Genomic DNA, 27,503 nt, shown 5'->3' with positions numbered 1-27,503 from the left:
CTTCTCCCTCTGCCTCTGCTACTCCCCCTGCTTGTGCTCTCTCTTGCACACTCCCTCTCTCAAATAAGTAAATTCTTAAAAAAAAAAAAAAAAAACCTAATTTCCAGCACACAACGTGATTTATGCATGAAAGCCTTGTTGCCATACTGCCCTTTTGGTTACAGCTGTGTATCTTACTTTTGCACAATTCCCCACACGTAGCAGACACTAGCAGTTATTTGTTGAATGAATGAACCACAGTGATTTTAAAGTTGCATTAACTGGTATTGCAATGTAGTACATGTGAGTATTTGGTAAAAAATATAGTCGGGGGCACTGTATGTGGTATGGAAAGATGACAGAGTGTTGCTAATTGCAGAAGCCGGCTGGTAGGCACTTCGGGACTCATTTTATTATTCTCACTTTCATGGATGCTGAAAATTTCCTTAACCAAAAATTAAAAATAAAACTCAGCGTGAGGTGGTGGAAATATAGGACACAGATGGGTGAGGGTGCTGGTCTTCAGGGTCCCCAATTTCTTGTGTGATGCTGGGTAGGTCACATCTTCTCAGCCTCAGTCTAACAGTTTCGATTTGCTGCTCTGATCCCTTCCAGAAACCTGACATTTTCTGGTTTCGAGAGGAGCCAGGGCAACCTCCTTGGTATATTCCTGCTAATTCTTGATTATTCCTGCCACCTGGTGGCAGAAGCTGGAAGTTGGGGAACACAAGGATGGGGCTTGCGTTTTTAAAGTTAATGAAAGAGAAAGTGTGTGTGTGTGCGTGTGTGTGTGTGTGTGTGTGTGTGTGTGTGTGTGTGTTTGGGGATGGGGTAGAGAAGGTGTAAGTGGCGACAGAGGCACCTCCGGATGGATTTTGTGACATTTGGTGAGATTGTTTTACCCCCAGTAGAGTGTTTGTCTTGGCTTTTTAACATTTTCAGGAAGGGGCACTTGGGTGGCTCAGTGGCTGAGAGGCTGCCTTTGGCTCAGGTTATGATCCTGGGGTCCTGGGATTGAGTCCCGCATTAGGGTCCCTGCGAGGAGCCTGCTTCTCCCTCTGCCTGTGTCTCTGCCTCTCTCTCTCTGTCTCTCATAAATAAATAAACAAAATTAAAGAAAAAATTTCAGGAACGATATCTCCCATTTGAGGATTGCCAACAGGAATAATGGGGCTGTTGTGGGTGTTGGTCGGTATTGGAAAAATAACCCTTAAGACGTCTCTTGGCTTTGTTTTATCGCTTCTTTTCAAATTGGAGTCATAAGTCTGAATGGGTGTCCATAAGTACTTCTTAGCTCCTTGTTTCTCAGCATTTCAGATTAAGTAGATCCGTTAGTACAGATTACTACATACCTTAGGGCACTGAACTACAACCAATATTGTGTTCTAAATGCAAGCTGGTCACTCCACTGAGTGGGTGGCCACGTTGTGGGGTTGTGTATGAGTAATTCTAGGCAGCTGACGGCACATCACTTAATTTCCATAGTTACTGTTATTTGCTGGGTGTACTCGTCCTGGCTTGAGATTCTCAAGAGCAGATCCTTGAGCCTGGAGTCCCTTGTGCCTGGACTTTGATCCTGCACATTCCGTGCTGTTTGAGCACCTGCAAATCGACAGTGGGTGTCGTGGGGAGTACAGTTGGACAGAAGGTTTTTAAAAATGATTAATTTATTCCGTTCATTCAGTTTCAACTTCTAAAACATTCTGGAAATCATCCCCTCAACGCCATCTATTTGTGCTCTTTCCCTTTAATAGAATTATAGTCGAACATGAAGCCACCCAGAAGACAGGCTACATTTCCACTTATAACTAGATTCTGGCCAGTTGAAATATAAATACATGTGGTACCCTGAGTGGGGCAGCTCAGAATGTTCCTTCAGAGATGACGACAGATGCCCGTTGTCCGTTTCATTTTGCCCTACATCCTGCTACCTTGTGGGATGGTTCCAGTTGGGCCATGAACACAAGAGCCCCACCATGAGGATGTCAGCGTGGTGAGTTGCGGGTACTTGGGTCCTTGATAACCTTGAGTAGTGCTTCCACTCCAGTCCTGTACTACCTCCTTCCTGACTTTTAGCTGAAGGAAATAAGCTTCTCTCTTGCTACTTTTTGTTTTTGTTTTTATTTGTACCTGGGTTGATATAATATGTAGTCAGCACAAGGCACAGGGTTAATCTCTTTAAAGTCCTGTGATCTCCATTTTTATAGATGAAGAGACTAAGGCCAAGATAAGCCATTTACGTGACTTAGGTTATATAACCACAGTAGCCGAGATGGGATGTGAACTCAGACTGTCCAACCCAAACTGTATTGTGCCTATAGAGTTTGAACATTGGGCCAGGACACTTTGGCCTCAGGAGTGTCTAAAAGGTAGTGGTACACCTACAGATTAAATTCTGCTTCCATCAAGAATATCTGATATGACCTCAGGATATTAAAAGACCAGTCAGAGTGGCTAGAATAAAAAAGACAAGGAATAACAAGTGTTGGCAAGGAAGTGGAGAAAAAGGAATCCTTATGCATCGTTGACGGTTATGTAAGTTGGTGTAGCCACTCTGGAAGACAGTATAGAAGTTCCTCAAAAAATTAAGAAGCAAACTACTACCATAAGATCCATTAATTTGACTTCTGGATATTTATCTGAAGAAAACAAAAACACTAACTCAAAAAGATATATGCACCCCTATGTTTATTGCAGCATTATGTATAATAGCTAGACATGGAAGCAGCCTAAGTGTTCATCGATAGATGGATAGATAAGGAAGATGGGGTCTATCTGTATAGCAAATGGAATATTACACAGCCATAAAAAGGATGAGATCGTGCCATTTCGAATGTGGAATGACCTAGAGGGTGTTATGTGGAGTGAAATAAATCAGATAGAGAAAGACAAATACAGTATGATTTCACTTATGTGTGGAATCAAAAAACCCCACAAATAATTAAACAAATTAGAAGCAAATCAGACCCATAAATAGAGCAAACAAACTGCCAGTTGCCAGAGGGGAGCAGGGTGGCGAGATGGGCAAAATTGTGAAGAGTAGTGGGAGATACAGGCTCTAGTCATGGAGTGAAGAAGTCACAGGCATAAAAGATACAGCATAAGTCGATGGTATGATAATAGCATTTTATGGGGGCAGGTGGTAGCTACATCCGTGAGCATAGCACAATATAGAACCTTGCAGAATCACTATATGTACACCAGAAACTACTGTATCATTGTGTATCATTGTGAAGGATTCTTGAAATTTCTTGTGGCCATTTTCTAACTATACCTAGGCTTTGGTGTTTTTTTCTCAAACAAAATAGTGGGCCTCCCCCTCACAGACTAGTTTTAAGTAGATGTTCTCTTTTATTTGCCTAAGTGGGCACTCCTGCTTTTCTGAACACGTCTTGTGTCCATGATTAGTCTGGCGCTTTCTCTTGCAACTGTGTCTGCTCCACATATTGGTCTCTCCCTCCCATGATGGCCCTGGATGCACTGTGTGGCATCCATTTCTCAGTTTTTGTGGTTGTGGTTTCTCTGCTGCAAGCTGAACATCATTGTGCTAGAGGAGACTTTCTTCGAGCTTCTTTATGGAAGCTGCTCTGGCCTGGTGTGCTCTGACTGCATAACTGACCTTGACAAGGAGGCATTGATGGCCGTGAGCCTGGAGCAAGAATGGACACCTTCACCCCTGGAGAGACTTGCATCTTGGCCTTGATGGGACATAGATGATGTTTAATGACAGATGGGAATGGCCTATCAGGCAAATATGATATCAAAAAGGACTCTGAGGAGCCGCTATGGAGATATTTACCTGATTCTAGAGCTTGACACTTCACAGCAAGTTTGTTTTAGTGTTTGCTAATATACCTTGGCTGGAAGGCTTTATAGCACCAGAAGAGATTTAGATTGGTGATCAGAGTTGTTTATTGTATTATGTGTGTATGTGTGTCTGTCTGCCTGTCTATGTATGTATGTATGTATGTATGTATGTATGCATCTATCTGTCCTTCTACCTACCTATCTCCACATTCTGAACATCTTTCAAGCAATCTACCTAGGGGTGCCTGGGTGGCTCAGTCGGTTAAGCATCTACCTTTGGCTCAGATTATGGTCTCAGGGTCCTGGGATAGAGCCCCGCATCATGCTCCCTGCTCCTTGGGGAGCCTACTTGCCTCCTCCCCTGCTTGTACGTGCGCTCTATCTCTAAAATAAATTAAAAATACTAAAAAAATAAAGCAATATTTCTAGAAGCAGTCAGTGAGGTACATTCTGAGAAGTGATGCCTTAAAAGTTGCTATGGATGCCCAAGTCTCAAGGCTTGTGGAAAAAATGGGAATATGATGTCACTTCAAAAACTTGGAACTGTGTAAATCTGTATAAATCTAGATTATACCCCTAGACTCTAAGCTGAGAAGCCAGATTCTCTGTCCCCTCTTCTCTTCTGAATACCACATGCATAACACAATGGCAGGCACAGTAGTGCTTGGTAACTGTTTTGCAATGGAAAGATAGTCCAGGGGACAGTTAAGCTTATTATAGTGCAGCTGAAATAGTGTCTCTACCTCTGAGTAGAGACAAAATGGTATAGGACTGCTTTCTCTACTCCTCCAAGAAGATTACTATATGTTCCAATATTCTAAGCATTAGGTGCCTAAATTAAGATGTCAGAAATACACTTCTTTCTTTTTTAAGCTTCAAGTGATCCATTTAATATTTCTGTATCCATTTCCATGGACATGGATTGGGACTAGATTGGAGCAACTGCTTCAAACAGTGACTTAAAATTCCAAAATGCAACTTGAGTAGATAAAAGGAAGTGGCTCATTTAAATCTTAGGATGGCTAGTTTCAGGAATATTGACAAATTATCTATATTAATTGGTGCTGCATTATGATAAAAGGCTGTGTTCCATCATCATTTCTGGGTTCACATCGAGATTTAATTTCTTGAGGCTGTATTTGCCACTATATAGAAATATAGCATTCATTACTTACCTAGTGCCACATATATTAATTGACTTTTGTGATTTGACTTTTAGATTAATTTTATGGTTGAGTTTGCTACTTACTCACTTGCTTTTGGGCATTTATAGTCACTTTGTACTCTATTGAAATTTGGCATGGAAATGTCAATATCTGTTTGGTGAGTTTGCATTGTTTGGGAATGTAGCTCCCCCTTATTTATTTATTTCGTACATTTAAAAACTACAAATATCAAACATTTTAAGGCCATTTTCTCTATCACATTTCCTCTCATTTGTACGGGCTTTGCCTTAGAAGGATTGTGTTTTCAAAGGCGGTATCCCAGAAGCCTTTGCTCTTTGCATATTGCACGTGGCTTTCTCCCTCAGGTCTCAGGTTTAGGGAATCTTTAATGCAGTTTGTGGACACTAGCCGGACTGTTCCACCCTGAGCGGTTCCTGTTTTTGTTGCTGGCCTGTGTGGGGTAATGGATTGAATGAAGGAGCAGCAGTAGGGTGAAAGGAAACCACCTGGTCAGCCTGTGGTTCATGGTCCCACTTCTCTGGCACAAATCTTTGTCACCTCTGAATGCTCTGAAGGCAGTTTTGAGTTGGGTGCAAGAAGGCAGGACCACAAAACACAGATAACATTCTCCTTTTGTGACCTTTTTGAGCCAGGGGCAAATGGAACCCCCAAGTATAGGAGTGTAAGGAAAGGCAGGGTTCTATGCCCAATGAGAAAAATTAGAGGAAGGGGAGTATGATGACTTTATCTTTTGATTTCTAGAAGCTGAATGAGATTATAAGCTGCAGTGTTTAAGATAGAAAGGTAAATGCTAAAATATATATTCAGCTAAGATCAAGTGGTGGAAGAGGAGGAATGAAAATAATAGTAGTTACAAAATATGTTATTTTTGTGATGTCTTATAATCTTAAGCTTGTAAAAGGAACCACTAAAACAAAATAGATGCCTTCAGAAGAAACCAAACAAAAATAAAAAATATGCAAAACATGCAGTGAAAAGATATTTAGAAAGTAGGACATAAAATATGGGTGGAGCTCAGAACAAATAAACCCATCTGGCAGATCAATGGATTTGACTGAGGTGGATAGAATAACAAACACAGCCATACACTCATATTCCTTCATGTCTTTCATTTTATGATTTTGTGAAAGTCATATGCATTTAGTTACAAACTGTGTTTTGATCTTTGAGTTTTGTCCTCTTGGACAAAATACATAAAATTAAATACATAATACTAAAAGGGAACTAGTTATATTGAAATTTTGTTATTAAAATATTAAAATTAATTTGTGATAGTGCATATGCATCTTTATTAACACTCTAAAGAACAAGAAAAAAACCCCAACAAAGTCCAGTGTCAAGTTCTATTAACTATCTTAATTTCAGTGCCATATATGTAAATTTTATTTGGAGGTATTTGGAACAGATACCAAGTGTTTTCTCTACTTGTATATATTAACTTAGTGTAGGGAGGGTTATTTTGCATCTTTCACCTCCATTTCAAACAAGCAGTTCTACTTCCTTTTCGTCTGTGGGATGGGACTTTCTCTCTCCCTCTCAGGTCCACCTGGTGGATCTCATAGTTAGGAGTGACCATCATACATCTGGGAGATTACATACCTTTCCTTCTTATTTGCACTTGGATATTTGGGTTTTACTTCCGGGTCTGTCCATCTTATCATCCAGCAAGTCTACTAGTGGAGGATAACAAATAATGCCCAGGAATAAAGGCTTTGGTATCGTGTTCATAGAGATTCTTGAAATAAGCATTTAATGAGTGAAGCTTAAGCTTCCTGCTTAATCGAGGTGGATGTCATATGATTTTCTAAAACTGGTCATTTTTTGCATCAGAATTCATTAGAATCTTGGCTTATGTTTAGAAGACGAGATGCAGATTAGCCTCCAATGTTATTGTGGGACCAGACCAAACATGCTCAATGCAGGCCAGACACTAATGGCTGCTGCTTGAAATGTTCACTTGGTGACGCCAGTCCACTAACACTAAATAGAGGTGCCTTGAAGGCCAAGGTGTGGCCCCACTTCTGATTCTGGCTGTGGTTAAAAGCATTAATATGGGGCAGCCTGGGTGGCTCCCTGGCTTAGCGCCGCCTTCAGCTCAGCGCCTGATCCTGGAGACCCGGGATTGAGTCCCACGTCAAGCTCCCTCCATGGAGCCTGCTTGTGTCTCTGCCTCTCTCTCTTTGTCTCTGTGTCTCTCATGAATACATAAATAAAATCTTTAAAAAAAAAGGATCAATTTGCTAAAACACGGCCTCAATTTTATATACCATAAATGTCTACTTCATATATTGTTTAGGATAGTTGCATCTAATAAGTAAATTCAGTCCTTGTCAAAAAGCATTCTGAGATCACTGGCCAAGTTTGGGACAAGTTGAGCACTAAAAAGCCAAAAGCATGAATAATGCCTGCAACTTATTTGTATCAAACAATGAGCCGGACTGATGGGTGTGTAGAGGGGAGTGTAGATGAACAAATATGTGAGAAACTTGAGTATGGTAAAACATTAATTATGAAGCACAGATGGTGGATATAGAGGTGTTTGCTATGCAAGTCTTTCAATTTCCTTTTATGTTTAAAAATCCTCATCATAAAATGTTGCAAGAAATAAAAAAATGTTGGGAATTGATTATAAAATATGTAATAAAAGAAAGAGAATGTTAGTCCAGAGAGAGAAAGATGATCAAAAAGGTAAGTGTATTCTTAAAAAAAAAATGGGAGGTGTATTCTTTTCAGAAGAATGTCAGGGTAGGAACAATGAAGCAATGAAAACCCTCATTTTGCAGCTCCCTAGGTGATAACTGATTCAAGGAAGGGAAGCTAACACCATTGGGTGAAATGTGTTGGGCAACTGGATATTCACATAGCCTTGAATATCACCTCTACAGATAGCTTACTAATACAAACAGGGAAACATGCCTTGGTAGTGGTGGGGTGTTCTCCTCCATCCTAACCAAGTCATCACCAGAAGAGTGGAGTTAAATGTCTGCAAATGCACTTATGCATATTTTTAATTTTTTTTCACGTCCAGAGTTTCCTGAGCCTGGAGCTAACTAAAAGTCACATAAATGTAGAATTTTGCACTCCAAGATATCACTGACCTTCTCCTGCTGGTTTGCCTTTCACTCTTATTTTTAGCTTTTGATATTTATATTGATAATTTGTATTTGATAATGTCTGATTTCAGCTGGACAAGCTATCCTTAGAGCAATAATATGACAATACCTGGACTCCTTACTTCCTGGGCCAGACACAGGACTCTGCACTCCCTTCTCCCCACAACCATACTCAATACTTCCTTCCTTTGCTTCTCTGATATTTGCATATTTATCATTTTTTTATTGCCATGAAACCAAGCATTAATGGATAAGCATCATTTTTCCTCCTGTTAAAAATCAGTCTTTTGTCTGAACTCATGGGTTGCTATGGTCAATGTATGTGTGCCCCTATAATTCATCATCTTGAAATTCTAACCCCCAAAGACGATGGTATTAGGAGATGGGGCCTTCGGGAGGTGCTTAAGTCATGAGGGTGGAGCCATTGATGATGTCCTTCCATCCAGTTTTCATTATACACAATGGGCCACTTCACCCTTAAAACAACTCTTGTCCCTGGCTTCTATGATATCACATGTTGCTAATTTCCTCCTACCACCCAGACTTCTCCCTTTCCAGTTCCATATCAGCCTTTCTTCTCAACCGTTAATGTGACATACAGTTTCTTGGGTCTTAGGCATTCTCATTCAGTCCTCTAACAAATATTTTTTGGTCAAGCTACTATGGGCTAGGTAATGCTGGTCGCTTTAACTGCATATATTATCCCTGCTCTCAGGGAGTTTAGAAGAGAACCTGTCAACCGTAAGTTACACAATTAATTATTTTACTATAGTCATGATAAAGACTTAAAAAGTTCAACTCCTACACTTTGTAATGCTTTTACAGATTAATTAGAATTAACTTAGCCATGTCTGAAATTCCAAAGATGCAATCCCTTTAGTCATGGGGAAACAGAAATATACTTTTAAAAAAATATATCTTATTTAAGTTCAATTTGCCAACATGTAGTATGACACCTGGTGCTCATCCCATCAAGTGCCCTCTTTAGTGCCCATCACCCAGTTACCTCATCGCCTACCCCTCCTCCCCTTCTGCAATGCTTTGCTTGTTTCCCAGAGTTAGGAATCTCTCATGGTTTGTCTCCCTCTCTAATTTTTCCCACTTAGTTTCCCTTCTTTCTCTTATGGTCCCTTTCACTATTTCTTAATTTCCACATATGAGTGAAACTGTATGATAATTGTTTCTCCGATTGACTTATTTCACTCAGCATAGTACCCTCCAGTTCCACTCACGTCTATGTAAATGGTAGGTATTCATCCTTTCTGATGACTGAGTAATATTCCATTGTATATATAAACCACATCTTCTTTATCCATTCATCTGTCAAAGGATATTGTGGCTCCTTCCACAGTTTGGCTATTGTGGACATTGCTGCTATGAACATTGAGGTGCAGGTATCCTGGCATTTCACTACATCTGTATCTTTGGGGTAAATGCCCAATAGTGCAATTCCTGGGTCGTAGGGTAGCTCTATTTTTTAACTTCTTGAGGAACCTCCACACTGTTTTCCAGAGTGGCTGTACCAGTTTGTATTCCCACCAACAGTGTAAGAGAGTTCCCCCTTCTGCACATCCTCTCCAACATTTGTTGTTTCCTCTCTTGTTAATTTTTGCCATTCTCATTGGTAAGAGGTTGTATCTCACTGTGGTTTTGATTTGTATTTCCGGATGGCAAGTGATGTGGAGCATTTTCTCATGTGCTTGTTGGCCATGTGTAGGTCTTCTTTGGGGAAGTGTCTGTTCGTGTCTTCTGCTCATTTCATGACTGAAATTTTTGTTTCTTGGGTGTTGAATTTGATAAGTCCTTTATAGATTTTGGATACTAGCCTTTTATATGATATGTCATTTGCAAATATCTTCTCCTATTCTTTACCTCTTTGGTTGTGTTTATTCCTAGGTATCTTTTAGTTTTGGGTGCAATTATAAATGGGATTGATTCCTTAGTTTCTCTTTCTTAAGTCTCATTGTTAGTGTACAGAAATACAACTGATTTCTGTGTATTGATTTTGTATCCTACCACGTTGCTGACTTGCTGTATGAGTTCTAGCAATCTTGGGGTAGAGTCTTTGGGTTTTCTATATGCAGTATCATGTCATCTGCAAAGAGGGAGAGTTTGACTTCTTTGCTGATGTGAATGCCTTTTATTTCTTTTTGTTGTCTGATTGCTGAGACTAGGATTTCTAGTACTATGTTGAATAGCAATGGTGAGAGAGGACATCCTTGTCGTGTTCCTGATCTTAGGGGAAAGGGTCTCATTTTTCCCCATTGATAATGATGTTCACTATGGACTTTTCATAAATGCCGCTTATGATATTGAAGAATGTTTCCTCTATCCCTATACTTCGAAGAGTTTTAAACAGGAATGGATGCTGTATTTTGTCAAATGATTTCTCTGCATCTATTGAGAGGATCATATGGTTTTTGTCTTTTCTTTTATTGATGTGATGTAACAGGTTGATTGTTTTACAAATGTTGAATCAGCCTTGTATCCCAGGGATGAATCCCACTTGGCATGGTGAATAATCCTCTTAATGTACTGTTGGATCCTATTAGCTAGTATCTTGGTGAGAATTTTTGCATCCATGTTCATCAGGGATATTGGTCTGTAATTCTCCTTTTTGGGGGATCTTTGTCTTGTTTTGGGATCAAGGTATTTCTGGCCTCATAAAACGAGTTTGGAAGTATTCCCTCCCTTTCTATCCTTTGAAACAGCTTTAGTAGAATAGGTATGGTTTCTTCTATAAACGTTTGATAGAATTCCCCTGGGAAGCCATCTGGCCCTGGACTTTTGTGTCTTGGGAGGTTTGTGATGACTGCTTCAATTTCCTCCGTGATTATTGGCCTGAACAGGTTTTCTATTTCTTCCTGTTTCAGTTTTGGTAATTTGTAGGTTTCCAGGGATGTATCCATTTCTTCCAGATTGTCTAATTTGTTGGCATATAGTTGTTCATAATACATTTTTAAGATCGAAACAGAAATCTTCTTAATAGCAACATCTTCCCACAGTTGAGGAAAAAGTAAACAAGGATAAAATCCCTTTGAATCTATTAATTAAAACTAAAATTCTTCTTATTCTCATTTCCTTCTCTGATTTGTTTTTAGTAGGCAAATCTCCAGTCTGTCTAAAGGGATCAAAATGATAATAGATCTCTTTTTTTATGAAAATGCATTTGATGCCTAAGTCTGAATCACCTCCAGGATGAAGTTTTGGTTTCTTGGGCCTGCCTTACTCTCATGCTATTTTGGGAAATCATGGTCACTTCCTAAGTATTAGTCTTACCTTGAATCAGACTGTCTCATGCCAGAACGGTATAGTGAGGCATTAAAGAGAATACATCAGCGTGCCGTAGGCATTTGAAATTTTTTTTTAGAAAATATTTTATTCATTTATTCATGAGAGACACAGAGAGACAGAGAGAGAGGCAGATACACAGGCAGAGGGAGAAGCAGGTTCCATGCAAGGAGCCTGATGTGGGACTCGATCCTGGGACTCCAGGATCACGCCCTGGGCTGAAGGCAGGTGCCAAACCACTGAGACACCCAGGGATCCCTGGCATTTGAGTTTTTGTACATTTGGAAAAATGTTGCTTTTTTGGCGATTCCCAAAATCACTTTGGTTATCAAGCACATCTTTCCAAAGAGCACTGACTGAATGTAAATTAATTAGAAACACATGGAATGAACTTAGAGTCTAGAAAAAATTTTTAAGAGATGCATTTGACTAAATAAGAAATCAATCAGAATAAACCAAAGAACTTTATAAAGTCCTTTTGAAGAGACACAGATGCTGGAGCCAAGGTCTCTAGGTCTGGTAGGGACCCAAGGGACTTGAGGTTTACTTTTGGCTGACATTGAAACAATTCCAAGTTGCCTCTTGGCATCTTTAATAGTTTCCTATCAGTAGATTCACAGACTTCACACTTGGATTTCAAAGAGTAGTTTGGCCTCTGCACCAAAATAGCATCCCCAACTAAATGGTTTGATTGATAGTTGCTGATACTTGAACATTGGCTAGGTGCTAGAGTTTTCCACTAATCTCCCCACAGGAGAGGTAGGGTATTAGGACATATTTTTTGGATAAGGAAATAGATATGGGAGTTAGGTAACCTGCCTTAATGGTAGACCTGGCAGTCTGGCTCTGAAGCCTCAACTCTTCACCCTATGAGGAACCTATGTTTTGTCCTCCTCATTGTGATTCAGTATGTCACTTTTAACCTTAGCATCTGTGGTTATCCCCCCCCCCACCCCACTCCAGTGTGGCTTTTCTCAAAAGCTCATCCCTTTCTCCCCTCTCCATTTTCCCCGTAAGAAGGGGCTCCTTGTTGTCTCTAGCCAAAGTCAAAATCACATACAGTACAGTCAGTTCTTGGACCATTACAGACCACCTCTTTTTTCAGCTGTGCTTTTTAAATTCTTCCCTGCCTACTTCTTTCTTCCCACTTCTCTAACCTCAAGACCTCATGCTTTGCAGGGGAATGAAGAAGTAGCCATGTGGATCAACAGGAAGCTTAATTTTGCTGGCTCCTGGAAATGTCACTTGTTGGTTTTGTGTGTGTCTTTGTCTCTCTTTCCCTTCCTTGCTGGATCCAATAGACCATGTACCCATACCTTTGCTCTCATCTGCTCTATCTGTATGACTCTGGTCTTCAGTTATTTCTGTTTCAAACCTTCCTGACTGCCCAAATTTGACCTCTTTAACCCACTTCCTCCTTGCAAATGTTTCTAAACCAATGGTCTCATGTGGAGAAGAAACCCAGATACAGTAATTTGAATTAGAAAAATAAAAATTCTTTAAAAGCTAGAAAAATTGTAAGAAGTGATATAATTCAAAGGGAGGGACACTGACAGGGAAGTAGGACCCATTGGGGAACAGCTACGCTCCCAAAGTTGAGCAGGTGGAGGGAATAAGGCAACTAGATAGTCCATAACTAGATGCCTGTCATGGATGCTTTTTAACTATGACATGTTCTCGTGGTGCAAAAAGCCTTGCCTCACATTAAGGAGTTGTTTTCTGACCATGTTTCATGGAGGAGTTTATACCATTACTTTGCTTACAACTTCTTGGAATATGGCCGGATAGTTTATTCTAGAATGTTCCTCAGTCTTCAGAGTATAGAAAGTTTTTTTTTTTATATATATATATTTTTATTTATTTATGATAGTCATACAGAGAGAGAGAGAGAGGCAGAGACACAGGCAGAGGGAGAAGCAGGCTCCATGCACCGGGAGCCCGACGTGGGATTCGATTCCGGGTCTCCAGGATCGCGCCCTGGGCCAAAGGCAGGCGCCAAACTGCTGTGCCACCCAGGGATCCCTTTTTTTTTTTTATATATATATTTTTATTTATAGAAACAGTTTTAAACCTAAACTTATCATTGATCTTAGATTTTTGGGATCAAGGTTTTGAAACCAGTGAAGACCCCTGAGTTGAATTAGAACTGGCCTCTATTCCTGTCTGGCTCTCTACCACTTTTTCTGTCTCCCTGCACATGCATCTCATACCTTACCAATCAGGGCCTTGACTTTTTGACAAAGAGTAACATGGAAAAAAAAATGTTTTTCTGACATATAGCTTAGGGAATTATTTGTGTCCTACTGGGTATTTCCTTCTTCCTAGCATCCACTGAGTAGGTGCTCAATATATATTTGTGGAGGGGCTCCTGGATGGCTCAGTCAGTTAGGTGTCTGACTCTTGATTTTGGCTCAGGTCATGATTTCAGGGTTGTGAGATTGAGCCGGAATCCACACTCAGCAGAGAGTCTGTTTGAGTTTCTCTCTCCCCCTCCCCTACCTCTCCCTCCCTGCACATGTGCCCTCTCACAGATAAATAAATAAATATTTATATATATATGTATAATGTTGAATGAATGAATGAAAGAAATTCTGTAAGTGTTCTTTGGGAACATTTGGGAAATATTCCCCATCTCTCCCAATCTAGTGAGACCACTTTCTCATGTCATGAATAGCGCTTTTTACAAACTATGTTGTGCTGATTTGCCACTGTTAACTAATTTTAACCAAATGGTAGCTGTTTATGGCTTTTTGCATAATGCCTGGCACTGCCAATAAATTTTTGTTGAATCAATAAATGTCATGCTTTATGTCAAAGAGTTTTTGGTTCTTGGAGGATAAAGCAAACAAAGCTTTTAATTTACAGAACAAGGAGATTGAAAGGAACATTGAGAAGTCTTCAGGTACATTTCCCTGATTCCCAGTGGTCATCATCTACTTTGCTCCTAAATACCCACAGGAGGCTCTTTAATTGTGTGACGCATAGCTTTTTCTTAAGAAACCTTCATCTTTATTTACTTCAAGAAGACACAACTCATCTTTTAAATTTTCTTTTTTAACTCTTTTTTTCCTTTCCAGGAAAAAGAAAGAACAATGAGGCATGCCAAGGCTATGAGCAGCTTCTGGGTCAAATACTTTTAGCTCACATGTGGAGTAGAATTAGATGCCTCCAAATCCAGATCCTGGCTGTGAGCGAAAATCATCCTGTACTCTGCCTAAACCTGCCATGTGAAGACAAAATTCCAAACTTCTGTAGCATGATAGAGACTCAGGGCTCCTACTCACAATAATCTGTTCTATGTAAAATTCCAAATAGTCCCACTTCTGATTTTTTCCAATTTGACAAATGACAGTTCAGCTAGCATCCAGGGCCGGCTTCTCATCAATATCAACAATGTCTGGATGAAATGAGACATTTAAAATGTCTTCATTTAAAATTCACTTCATTTAAAATTTAAGAGACTGTAAAAAAAGATAAGGAAAGTAAGGGACTGTGGAATAAAGGACAAAACTAGATCCCTAAATCCTTCCCCATTGAGGCATCATGGAAGTGCCTTGGGTTCTAGCCATCTAGGTTGTTAGAAACAAGTCAGATATCATCTGATTTGAGGAAGGGAGAGAGAGGCTTTTTAAACTTCCTTCACAAAGGCAATTATTGTCATGTGTTTTCTGTGTTTTAATTCACTTGCAGGGGAAAAAAGCACCTCAATAGTTCTGGCCAAGCTTGTCCTGAGTTAGTGGAAACCTACTTAATCACCTGGTGTGATTCATGTGGACCTCCCTCAGAGGTTAAGAGAGAAACAGTGCTCTTCCTCTTTACTTTGCATAATTACTTCCAACCTCAGAACTTCTCTATTCAAATTATCTGTGTCAAACATTCTTCTACTTAGATGACCTCCCAAATTTTCCTCTCCATTTAACAAGTTCTTCAAACTGGACAGGCTCACCAGGCTATTCAAGGAGTAGGTCAATTTGTGTGTGTGTGTGTGTGTGTGTGTGTGTGTGTGCAGAGTAGACGCACATTTCCCATCCAATTCTGTGTTGAGACTCTTGTAAGTGGGTACTACCCAGCTAACTTCAGAGTGAACATGGGCTCTGTGACTCTGAAGGCCACAGGTCCTAAAATCATGCTGACTCATAGGCAGGACGAAACCTCAGCAATGTATCTAAAGAACACCCTTTAGTAAGAGTATTCTTTAAAAATTGCCTCGATTTTCACCGTTAGAAAGTCTGAGCTTTATCTGATCTCTCTTGCTGTCAATTTTCCACTCTGTCTCTCCTCTGGATCCTTTGCCCATCTTTGAGTTTGGAAAAATCTTTTAGTTGCCCTATTCTAAAAAGACATACTGTAAATATGGACGCTTGATAAATGTGGTATTTGTCACGTGGGGAAAAGATTGTTTTTTAAGTGATGCTGAAATAATTGGATGCCTGTGTAGAAAAATGAAAACTTGATTCCTACCTTATGTTATAAATAAGATCTAATTTCAGGACAACCAGAGTCCTCAATGTGGAAGTCAACAACAAGTTTTTGGAAAAATATGGAAGGGCATCTTTATGATCTTGCAAGACAGAAAAAGTTGTCTTAAACAGGATATATAAAACAGAAACACTTAATAAATAATTGGGACCACAATGTAATTAACTTTTGTGCATCCAAATATTGAAGGGTGAAAGACAACTTAAGAAGTATAGAAGTCATTTGGAAACCATATAACTGAAAAAGCGCTTGTCTTTGGAACATAAAAAGAACTCTTTCAAATCAGTAGAAAAAAGACAAAATCCAGTAGAGAAAACAGGTGAGAGACTTGAGCAAGCATTCCATAAAGTTGGTATCTAGTGGCCAATAACAAAGGAAAAGTAAAATGAAACCTCAGTGTTACACTACTTAGTATACATCTACCAGAATCATTGGAATTAAAAAGCCAGATAAATATTAGTGAGGCTCTGGAGTAAAAAGAACTCACACTCTGTGGATGGAAGTGTAAATTGGTAAAAACTACTTAGGAAACCAGGTTGATTAACACTATATATACTCATTCCCAATGACCTAGCAATTCTACTCCTAAATATAATGCTAAACAAGTCTGTTACATACACATCAGGGGACATGTCTGAGAGTGTTTAGAGCTGCGTTTGTTTGTAGAAGCTCCTAAAAGCTCCAAGCTTAATGACATAAATGTCCACCAACAGTAAAAGAGATAAATTGTGTAATGTTTATGGAGAATACTGTATATCAATGAAATGGGATGAGCTCTAGTTACACAAAACACCATGGCTAAGTCTCAGAAATACTAAAATGAGCAAAAGAAGTCAGACACAAAATGATTCATCTTGCCCAATTCCATATAAATGTTTTAAAATAAGCAAAATTTTCTTGTAATTTTGTTTATATAAAGTTTAAAAACAGGCAAAAGCAGTGCTTGTGGATTCATAATTATGAGTTTAGACATAAAGCAAAGCAGGGGAGTAATTCCTATAAAGTTAGAATCATCGTCCCCCCAAGGGAGAGGGGCAGTTGTGACAGATGTGTGGGATTGGGGCATCTGAGCTGAGGGATGGCAATGTCCTGTTTCTTGATGTGGACGGCACTTTATAATACGTTGTCTATCTGATTTTGTGTGTTTTTCTACATGTTATATTTTACAATGAAATCTTTTTGGGGGATGCCTGGGGGGCTCAGTGGTTGAGCAGCTGCCTTTGGCTCACCAGCATGATCCCGGGGTCCTGGGATTGAATCCTGGATCGGACTCCCCACAGGGAACCTGCTTCTCTCACTGCCAATGCCTCTGTCTCTCTGTGTGTCTCTCGTGAATAAATAAATAAAATCTTTAAAAAAATTTTTTTAATAAAAAAATCTCCCTGTCTAATCTTGCTTCCCCTGAGCCTGTCTCTCCTCCCCGCTCTGCTCTCTGCCAGGGGAAGGAACGTCCACTCTTCCCTCATTTGCTCCCCTTCTAAGCTCCCACTCATAACACCACCTGCCTCCCATCCCCACTCCCGGTCACCGGTGACTTCTTGGTTGGCAAATCCAGTGAATTTGTCTTTGCTGCTGCTGATGTAGTTCTCTTTTCCCTTGGCTTCCCCAGACTCTCCCCTCTCCTGGTGCTGCTCCTCATTCTCTCCCTGAGGATGAAGATCCTCTGATTGCTCCAACCTCCCAGCTCCATAAACACTGGGGCTTCCTAGGTTTCTCTTATAAGCTGGTCTCATTCATGCCGCTGACTGGCTCATCACTGTGCTAACAGCCCCCAAATGCACGATGGCCCCTTCTAGCCTCCAGATGCACGCATGCCTGGAGCTTCCTCCCCATCTTCATCTAGGGGTGGAGAATCACCCTAATTTCATCCAATGGGCCTCAAAATGAACTCATGGTCTTCCTTGCTCTAACTCTAGTTCTGAACTTCCTGTCTCTATAAAGGGAATCACTTCTAGGTTGAGCTGTCAAGCTAGATATGTTGACTAGTCACTCTCTTTAACCCCCCGCACCTAGCACCATGAGCTACTACTATTATGTTCACACTGCATGCTAGGCACTTGCTAGGGTCTTAAGGTGTCCCCACTAACCCCACAAAAATTCCTGTTTAGGGAAATCTAATGTCCAATGTGACAGTATTAGGTGGTGGGGACTTTGAGGTGATTAAGCTATGAGGGCAGAGCCCTCAGGAACGGGATCAGTGCCCTTATAAAAGAGACTCCAGAGAGCCCCTTGCACCTTCTGCCCTTGAGGACACAATATGTAGATGGCTGTCCATGAGGAAGTGTGTCTTCACCAGACACCAGGTCTTTTAGTGCCACAGTCTTACAGTTTCAGGCAGCAGAACCATGGGAAATAAATTTTTACTTATAAGCCACCCAGTTCATGGAGTTTACAGCAGCCTGAACAAACTAAGACAGCACAGTTTTTAAAAACAAATACTTTCTCCCCCTAACATATATTAATTCACTTAATTCTCTCAACCCCAAGATATACTATCATTATCCTACCTTTCAGAGGAGAGAACGGGAATATTCACAGCCAGAGCAACTCTTACCTCACCCTGACTCAACGCTAGTTCCACGCTGAGAGGGCCTCCAACCAGTATTGGTACTTCTGCCCTGTGCTGGTTTGCACCATGATTATCATGCTACCCTTCTAAGTGGCATCACAACCACACACAAATCTCTTTCCATTTTGTCCACCCTCGACAGGGCTAGTCGAGAGTACAGGGCTAGTCGAGAGTACTTTAACAATTGGATAGTGTAAATTCTGGTCGATTTCTCCCCAATGTTTAGCATTCATGGAGGTCATGTGATCTGGGGCCAACTGCCTACTCTCCAGCCCTTGCTCCTCATCTTCTCTATCCCGAGCACATACCCTCTTTCGGGAAGTTCTGTTTGCTTGCAGTGCTCTGCTGACACCCCTCCCTGTTCAACTGGGAAATCCCTGCCCCTCTTTTTAGCCCTGAGAGGCTCCCTGGTCAGCCCAGCTCCCCTGCATCTGTATGTACAAAGTACCCTGTGCCAACTTTTGGCATTGTCTTTTTTTTGTTTGTTTGTTTTTCTTTTACATCTTGTTATAATCATGAATTAGTTTCCGTCTGCTTTGCTTCTGGAGGGCAAGAATAGTGTCTTATCCCTTCTTGCCTTGGTATCCCTTTCCAGCAGTGGTCTTAAATAAGGGGGGAAGTTAATGATTTTGCTGAGTAAACATGTGTCTTGTCAAACCGCAAGCGTTGGAAGAAATAACCTGGTCACAGCTTGTGGGTGTTGGTGTGTGGAATTCTCCTGAGTTTGATACCTGGAACTGCTATGTTTGATAGAAGAGAATGAAGGATAGAAACCAGGGCTATCTTTGATGGATGTGTGTCCTCCTCACTGACTGGGATGCCAACCGCTGGTGATATGTGCCCCCTTCCACTGCAGAAAAAGGGGGGGGGTCCTGCTTCATCCTGACTTTGATTCTATGCCATTCTGTCCCTACCATAAAAGAAGGTCCCTCTTGAACCATAGAAGACCCTCTGCTTTATGTTTTTTTCTCATTTAACCCTATGAAGGCAATTAGGATATGCCACCCCAAAAGATGCCACTTTGGCATGATAGTTATTTTGAGCTGAAAGCTATTAAGGAAAAGCAGACACAGAAAGAGCTCTTTGGTCTTCCTCCCTCTGTCTGAAAGCAGGACATGAATTTCCTTTGTTCCTCTGTCCCCTCTTCTACCAGTGAGAGGAGAACACTCTTAGTCACCGGTAACAGAGGTAAGATAGCATAAACCTCATGTCAAACCTTTTCTTCCATTAGCTCTCCCCATATATGTCCTAGTCACTTCCCAAATCTATTGGCTCTTAACCTCTTTCTCTCCTTCTCTTTTGCCTAATCACTTTTCCACAATTCTTTTTCCTTTGTTAAAATGGTATATAAGCCCCTGAGTTGTTTAGATTCCTTGAATTTTTTATTTCTTTTCTATGAAGCTACATGAGCCTAACATTAAAATATTAATAAATTTTGTATGCCTTTCTCTGTTTAATCTGCCATTTCTCAGTTTAATTCACAGACCTCAGGTGCTAAATCTAAGAGGGAAGAGGACAAAACTTTTCTTCCCTTACACTACTAACTTTGAGAGAAGATCACTGTGACTACTGTACAGGCAGCTGAACTGAAACTCAGGGAAGGGACAGTAACTTATGGGTAGAAGACTTAGGACGTGTGCTAAAGCCCTTTTACCTTCCTTGTTCCTTTCTTTGCCAGTGCCTAAAACTTTGCATTGCTTTCTTTGGTGACCCTGAATCCCAAGAGGTTGCTGACCTCCATCAATGTGGACTCCCATGCCAGCTTAGGGAAGGGACCACAACCTGGGACATCTCTGAAAAACCCCCATCTCAGTGCCAGTCAGGACACACGGCATTTCCCTGTAACAGGGCTCCTTCCGGGTCTCTGCAGCACCCAGCCCAGAGGTAAATGGCATTAATCACTCAGTGAGTTTTGGTTGATGACATGAGACTGGTTTGCATAACCTGGCTGCACTGGAGAGGGGAGCACCCAGGCCACTGTCAGACGGGCTTTGGGACCTGGTGTAAGAGAAAGAAACCCTCAGGTGTGCCCCTACATCCTGGATCTGGGTTCACCCCCATTCTCTCCATTTTACTAACTCTTTGGAAAATGTAGGCAGGGCCTATGAGCCCAAAAGAAAAGCCAGAAAGGAAATTCTTGTTTCCAAGTGACAGGGCAAAGTTAGGGATCCAAACAAGTTCAGTTAAAAGAGATTTTTCATGTTTATCAACAGGAATAGTTCAAGAAGGAAAAAAAACAATAGGTTTTTATTTTTTTTTAAACAATAGGTTTAAAGAGTTTCATGAGAAAATCTTATGGCATTCCAGTAATCCCACTGCTTTGTTCAGAAACCTGCCAAGGTGGTAAGAAAAGAGCCTTATCCCCATTGACGTGGTCTTAAACACAAGGCAACACGCCTGTCTGCTCACCTGGAAGCCAGTGTTGCTGCAGCCCTTGGCTCTGGGGGTTGTCATACCCGTCAGCTCCACAAAGTCTCTGCTGCTCATGGAATTGGCTGGGCTCCGAATTCTTTTCAGATCTGGTCTAGAGGTTCCTCAGTAGCTTGAAAGGGATCACAGCCTCTGCTGATGTCAGGCTGCCACCTGCTGTTTGTGGCACCTGGGCAAGGCTAGCATTCGAAATTTAAGATTATCTGTTGGGTGGAGTAGGTGAAAGGAGTGGTTTTAAGGGAAGGAAACCCTTCCAGTTCAGGTCCACTGGACCCACCTCATACATTTTGGCCTTTTTTTTTTTTACTCTGGAAAACTCTTTCAGTGCGCAGGACAGAAAAGGATGCTTTCTCAACAGTCGTGAGTGAAATAATCTATTTCCTGTGGGTGGTGCTGGGGACTAGGAATCTTGGAGGAGGGCCGAGGGCCTTTAGGACTAGTTGCTACCCATTGCCAATATTCTGTGCTTGGTCTAGGCTTATACAGTGGTCTTGAGTTATCGTCAGTAGAAGCAAAAACAGGTGTGGTAAAATGAAGTTAATAAATTGCTCAAAGGTCATTTGGCTAATCAAGGGACGGTCAGAAGTCTTCATGTCTAGGAGATTCCAAAGCCTTTTGACTACATCCCTGTCCACAGACTGGACTGCTTTCAAAATCTACCTCCTAGAGATGCATACATGCAGCAGAAAAATGGAATGTGACCAACTGCTCACTTAATAAAAGTATTTTTAGGAAATCATTAGCTCGAGGATTCTTTCAAAAACGGCAGTTTCCCTTAGTACTTTTAAAATGAAGTACAATTGTGGGCCTCTTTGGAAATCTGAAAACGCTTATGATAAGTGAAAAGCTAGAATTAATGAGTGATATACTGCATACAGGTGGATAAAAGAATGGAAGAAAATATCAAATATTACTAATGGTTATTTCTGGGTTGTGGTGTTATGGGTGGTTCTTATTTTCTCCTTCATACTTTGCTGAGTTTTCTATCATGATTTACTATAATGATTAAGAACTCACTGAAACCACATTGCCTGGGTTTAAATTCTGTCTCTACCACTTCCTGCAGCAAACTATAGCTCAAGAGCTAAACTCAGCCAGCTACTTTTTTTTTTTTAAGATTTATTTATTTATTTTAGAGAGATTGAAAGAGAGAGAGGGAGAAGGAGCAAGCATGTGTGGGGTAGGGAGAAGGTATAGAGGGACAATCTCAAACAGACCCCTGCTGAGTATAGAACCCTATGCAGGGCTGGATCTCATGAAATAGACCTGAGCCAAAACCAAGAGTTGATTGCTTAACCAACTGTGCCACCCAGGCAGCCCAAGGTGCTTATTTTTATACATACAGCCTAAGAGCTAAGAATACTTTTTAAATTTTATTTATTTTTGTTTACTTATTTTATTTAATTTTTTACTTTCTGTGATTTCTACTTTTATTCATTTATTTTTTAAAAAAGTTTATTTAAATTCAATTTGCCAACATACAGTATAATACCGAGTGCTCATCTCATCATGTGAGTTTTTAGGTTTTTAAATGGTTGGAAAAAATCAAAGGTATAGATATTTCATGACACAAGCAAAATATATTAAGTTCAAATTTCAGTGTCCATAAATAAAATTTTGTTGGAACACAAACATACCCATCCACTAATATATTATTTACAGCTGCTGTTGCTCCACAGAGCAGGGTTGGGTAAACACAGACTGATGGCTGAAAGTCTAAAATATTCACTACCTGGCTCTTTATGGACAATGTGTGCTGATCCTTGACTGACTATGTGAATATAGACAAGGTACCGTGTTTTCTGTGCCTCAGTACTTCATCTATAAAATTGGGATAATAGTTGTCATTTTACACTATATGATTGAGATGCCAAAATGTGTTAGTACACTTAAAAATACATGGCCTGGTGCTGGGCACATACTAAATTTGTTGTGATAAGATAATATTTATCTTAAAATGTTAGGAAAAAAAAGCACAGTGATCTCTAAACAGTAGTTTGCATGTGTTTTAGGGACAAGCTTTCTCCCTGAGGCCAGGTACACCTATGGCTTTGCAGGTGACATGTTGTGCTTACACGGGAAGGCTTAGCACTCCCACTAGATTGTCAATCCAGTCTCTCCCCAAAGCCCACTGTATTGGCGGTGTGGGAAGGGTGATCTCTGACTTCTCACTGTGTGCTCCTGTACACACCCCTGTTCCAAGTCCTCACCATGTTTCAACACCATCAGAGCTTACTTTATGGTTGTGTTCTTTATTTAATTTCACTGATTAATGGAGACTTGGGAATTTTGATCAGTTCTTCCCCATAATTGTGATATGCCATGGTAAGTTGGCACCATGTTACCAAATGCAAAAAGTCCAACTGTAGGTGATCAAGAGAGGCAAGAAAAACAGAAAGCAGATCATGTGGGGAAATTTTGTTATAAAATTGTTGGAAGAAGCCAGCTGTTACAACCAGCTATCAAAAGCACCATGAACTCAAGACAAATCTACTTAGAGCCTGGGTAAAATTCTTACTCTGGAAAAAAACAAAAAACAAAACCCAAACTATATTCTGCTACTTGTTATAAGCGTAGGTAGCTGGACTGACATACCTGACATTCTGCAGATACTCTTATATGAACCTTTTATAATGTAAAACCTAGTGTTTTCTTTGCCCCCAGGCTGTTTTCAAGCTTAAATCTGAAAAGAGTACAAACATTTTTGATAACATATCACTGTGCAAACAAGAACACTCTATAGTGCCGATTGAAAAACACAGTGACTTGCCCCTTCCGTGCTCCACCTCCACCAGTGAAAAGGAAAAATGGAGACCTAATTAGAACAAATTATATGTACAATGATGATGCTAAAATGCAAAATTGACGGTCAGTCATAGAGAAGTTTTAACTTAAAATGCTCTCTATCTGAAACCTATTAAAAGCTTTAAGAACTAATGAAAATTCAGACTCTTTGCAACATTGGTTAAAATGATCAGTAGCTTAAACACATTTCATATGTAAATAAACATGGGACATGGGCACAAAAAATGATCAGTAGCTTGGTAGAAGCTATGGTTCATTTTGAACAATTTGGAAATAGAAATTGTGATCAGAAAATGAGGTGAAAGACCCTTTCAACTTTACAGGACTGGGTGATTTGGGATGGTCAGCTAAGAAGGGCTGTTACTGGGAAAAAAACATTGCAATTTCTGGAAAAGGGAACACCCAAATATGTTTTCTATATCACTTCATAACTGTTATGGCAAGAATCTTGAACAGGTGATAAACATAGATGAAAATTTTGATGAGAAGAGTATTTATAATGTTGAAACTTTATAATTGTGAGACCTGAAAGATGCATTCTTAACCAAATGGTCACCAAGAATGGGACAAAGCAACATCATGTGCCTCCCGATATGATGCACAAAGCAGGACAAATCACTTCTGAGGGATTCCTGCCCCAAATGCGTGACTCAAATCTAACAATAAGGACATTAGAATCAGTTACAAAATAAAATGGCCTGTGTTCCTTCAAATCGTTAAGGTCATGGGAGGCAATGAAGGCAGAGAGACCATTTTAGATAATAAGATACTCAAGATACAGGGTGAATAAATGTAACACACCATCCTGCAGTGGATCCTGGACTAAGGGCAATGTTTGTTATAAAGGACAATATAGGGACACATTGAACAAATCTGAACTTTGGTCATAGCAATATATCCATGTTAAAGTTCCTCATCTTCATAACTATACCGTGTTACATAAGTGAATGACCTTAGATAGACATTGGATATTTAGGAATAGAGGGGTATGATGTAATTTATTCCTGAATGTCTTAGGAAAATAAGCAAATGGTAAATGTACATGAGTATGAGAGAAAACTTAAAAAAAGCAAATGAGGCAATGTGTAAATGGTGAATCAGATTAAGTTCTGGGAGTTTATGTTATCCTTGCAGATCTTTTGTAAGTTTGAGATGATCTTGGAGTAAAAAGTTAAAAAAGAGATGTTTTTTGAATATTCACATATGCAAATATATAAATATAGTTTCTGCCTGTTATGTATGTAGATAATGAAATGGTTAATTTATATGTTTTATATACACAGTCGCTCTGGAAGGCAGGATCCAGATTCATCCTGCAGGACCTGGTGCACGAGGTCAAAGTTGGATGAGATCATACTCTTCTGCTTGAGGTAATGTAAGGCCTCCTTCAGGCAGACTACTTGGTCTTCATGAGCTAAGCCATGCAGATGATGGATGAACAGGAGATCCCAAAACCTTGCCTCCCTTTTCCCTGACACGGTCAGCGAAGTCTATGCTTCTTAAGAGTGGGAGCTGCTGTCAGCCACATGGCTGTCCTCCTGTTGGATCCATGTGTAGTGGAGGGGGGCCATGCTGGCCTCAGAGCTCTGTTGTGAGACACTCAGTGGCCTGTGATGTGCAGGATGGTGTGGACATTGCCCTGATGCCTGCTAAGCAGTTTGGTGAGTACCTTGCACTTGTATGTATGGTAGGTTCTTTCAAGGTTGAGGAATGGAAGGCTTGCAACCGGGCTGCCCTCACCTGATGTTGAGCAATGTTTTCCACATTGGCTGACGAGGGCTCTCTTGTTGCACTGTTCTCTTGTTAAAATGGGTTTAACAGTCACATAACACTGAGTATACTCCGAACCGAAGGTCTCATATGCCACTTGGAGGAAGTAGAACCACAGAGTTGTAGGCAGCTGATGGAGATAAGAGCTGCCTGACATGGTCAGCACGACCAGATGCTCACCACTTCCAGAAAAAAAAAAAAAAAAAAAAAATATATATATATATATATAGTCTTTGAATCTTTGTATTATCCCACATATTTTCTCCTATGTGGTTAAATGCAGATTCCATACAAATTTTATTATTTGATTACAGAGTTGGGATGATTTATTAATAAAAGCCTCTAAATTCTGTTATGGATGGAGGTTAAGATTTTTGGTATATGGATTTCCTCTCATATAACACATCCATAAAATGATGTAAGATCTGTCATTACTCAGTCAAGCATCTGGCTCATAATTACAGAATGCCAACAGTGACATCAAATTTCCAATCAGTGACATTGAATTAAAAGAACTTAAGCATGTACCCCAAATGTAAGTTGTTCTAACATTTGATGTAAATGTAAAAGTAAATGTTTAAATGACATCTTGAGCTCACTTACATTTTCAGCCGTACCCATCACTATGCTATAATTTCACATATTATCAAAGCTTGAGATAGTGTTGGGGCTCTTAAACCAGGTAGGAGCACACCTAGAAGTTGTAGCATTATTTAGGGACACTAGGCAATATTGGTATTTTATTCTATTCACTCTACTGTACTAGAAACATTTTATAAGCAGAAAAGTACTATATTCTACATATGCCTTGTAACCTTCACAAATGGTCAAAACTATGTAAAATCAGGCAAGACAACCTCAATTTTTGAGTTTTTCTGTTAACTTTAGTTTGTTAGTCATCATTTGCTTTGTCAGCATTCATTAGCAGGATTCAAAACTTATCAAAAATTATAAAAAAATTCCAGGTAACTTCTATTCATTTACTCTGTGCAAATTAAAAAAAAATTTAAACATTTGTTTATTTGACAGAGAGGAAGAGCCCAAGTAAGGGGAATGGGAGAGGGAGAAGCAGACTCCCCACGGAGCAGGGTGCCTGATGCACGACTTGATTCCTGGACACTGGAATCATGACCCAAGTTGAAGACAGACGCTTAATCAACTGAGTCACAGAGGTACCCCGAGTCCGTGCAAATTTTAATGAGTAAAAGAAAAAAAGAGATCCTAGTCCCAGCTTCCTCTTCTGAGAATTGCACATACAGAGCTACTGTTCACCATTGTTCTCTGTTGGTAGAGTAACAGGGCAGAAATGCCTGGGCCTCGACTCATCTTGTTTGTTCTCATCCTTGCTCACAAGTCTTCCAGACCCTTCAGACTCTGTTTTGGATTGGAGAATTTTCACTTGAACTTGGACTGGTTCTTTTTTTTTTTTAATTTTTTTTTTAACTTTATTTATGATAGTCACAGAGAGAGAGAGAGGGAGAGAGAGAGAGGCAGAGACACAGGCAGAGGGAGAAGCAGGCTCCATGCACCGGGAGCCCGACATGGGATTTGATCCCTGGTCTCCAGGATCGTGCCCTGGGCCAAAGGCAGGCACCAAACCACTGCACCACCCAGGGATCCCATTGGACTGGTTCTTTCACCTTGCTTGGTCCTCAGCTCCCAAGTGGGTTGTCTCAAACCTCTGAATCCTCCAGCTGGCCCGCCTCTAGTCCAAGGGCCTGACTATCCCTGCACTGTTGAATCTCCCTGCAGGCACAGGACTCTTGCTGGGGGCAGCAGAGAGGAGCTATACAAAAGCTTGGAGAGCTCAGATCTTGGCTTCTCAATGCTGTCCGCCTGTAAGGAACCAGACAGGTATACCTAAAACGTGTGCTAGAAACAAGGAAGCTTTTAAGCCTGACTGAGTTTGTATCTAAAGAAGTGATCTGAAAAGGGCATCAAAAGGCATCCAAGTCAAGGTGATTTTAACACCAAAAAGAAAATGTTTATAGTGGAATGGAAACACATCAAGTATATGAAAATTCATGAGTCCATAATGAATTTGAAAAAAGAAAACTCTAGAAAAAAAAACTC

The 27,503-nt window shown here is 40.3% G+C and overlaps 1 long non-coding RNA gene across 1 annotated transcript; it reads left to right on the top strand.

Moving 5' to 3' along the window:
• Nucleotides 1-1,746: 1,746 nt before the first annotated feature.
• On the top strand, nucleotides 1,747-26,865 carry LOC119870679. The gene is made up of 3 exons (XR_005353155.1): nucleotides 1,747-1,972; nucleotides 24,944-25,321; nucleotides 26,460-26,865. It is a non-coding gene; the product is annotated as an uncharacterized LOC119870679 (long non-coding RNA).
• The last annotated feature ends 638 nt before the right edge of the window (nucleotides 26,866-27,503 follow it).

The sequence above is a fragment of the Canis lupus genome, chromosome 1, assembly GCF_011100685.1.
Source record: "Canis lupus familiaris isolate Mischka breed German Shepherd chromosome 1, alternate assembly UU_Cfam_GSD_1.0, whole genome shotgun sequence".
NCBI classification, from domain to species: domain Eukaryota; kingdom Metazoa; phylum Chordata; class Mammalia; order Carnivora; family Canidae; genus Canis; species Canis lupus.
This window is presented reverse-complemented; position numbering and strand designations above follow the sequence as displayed.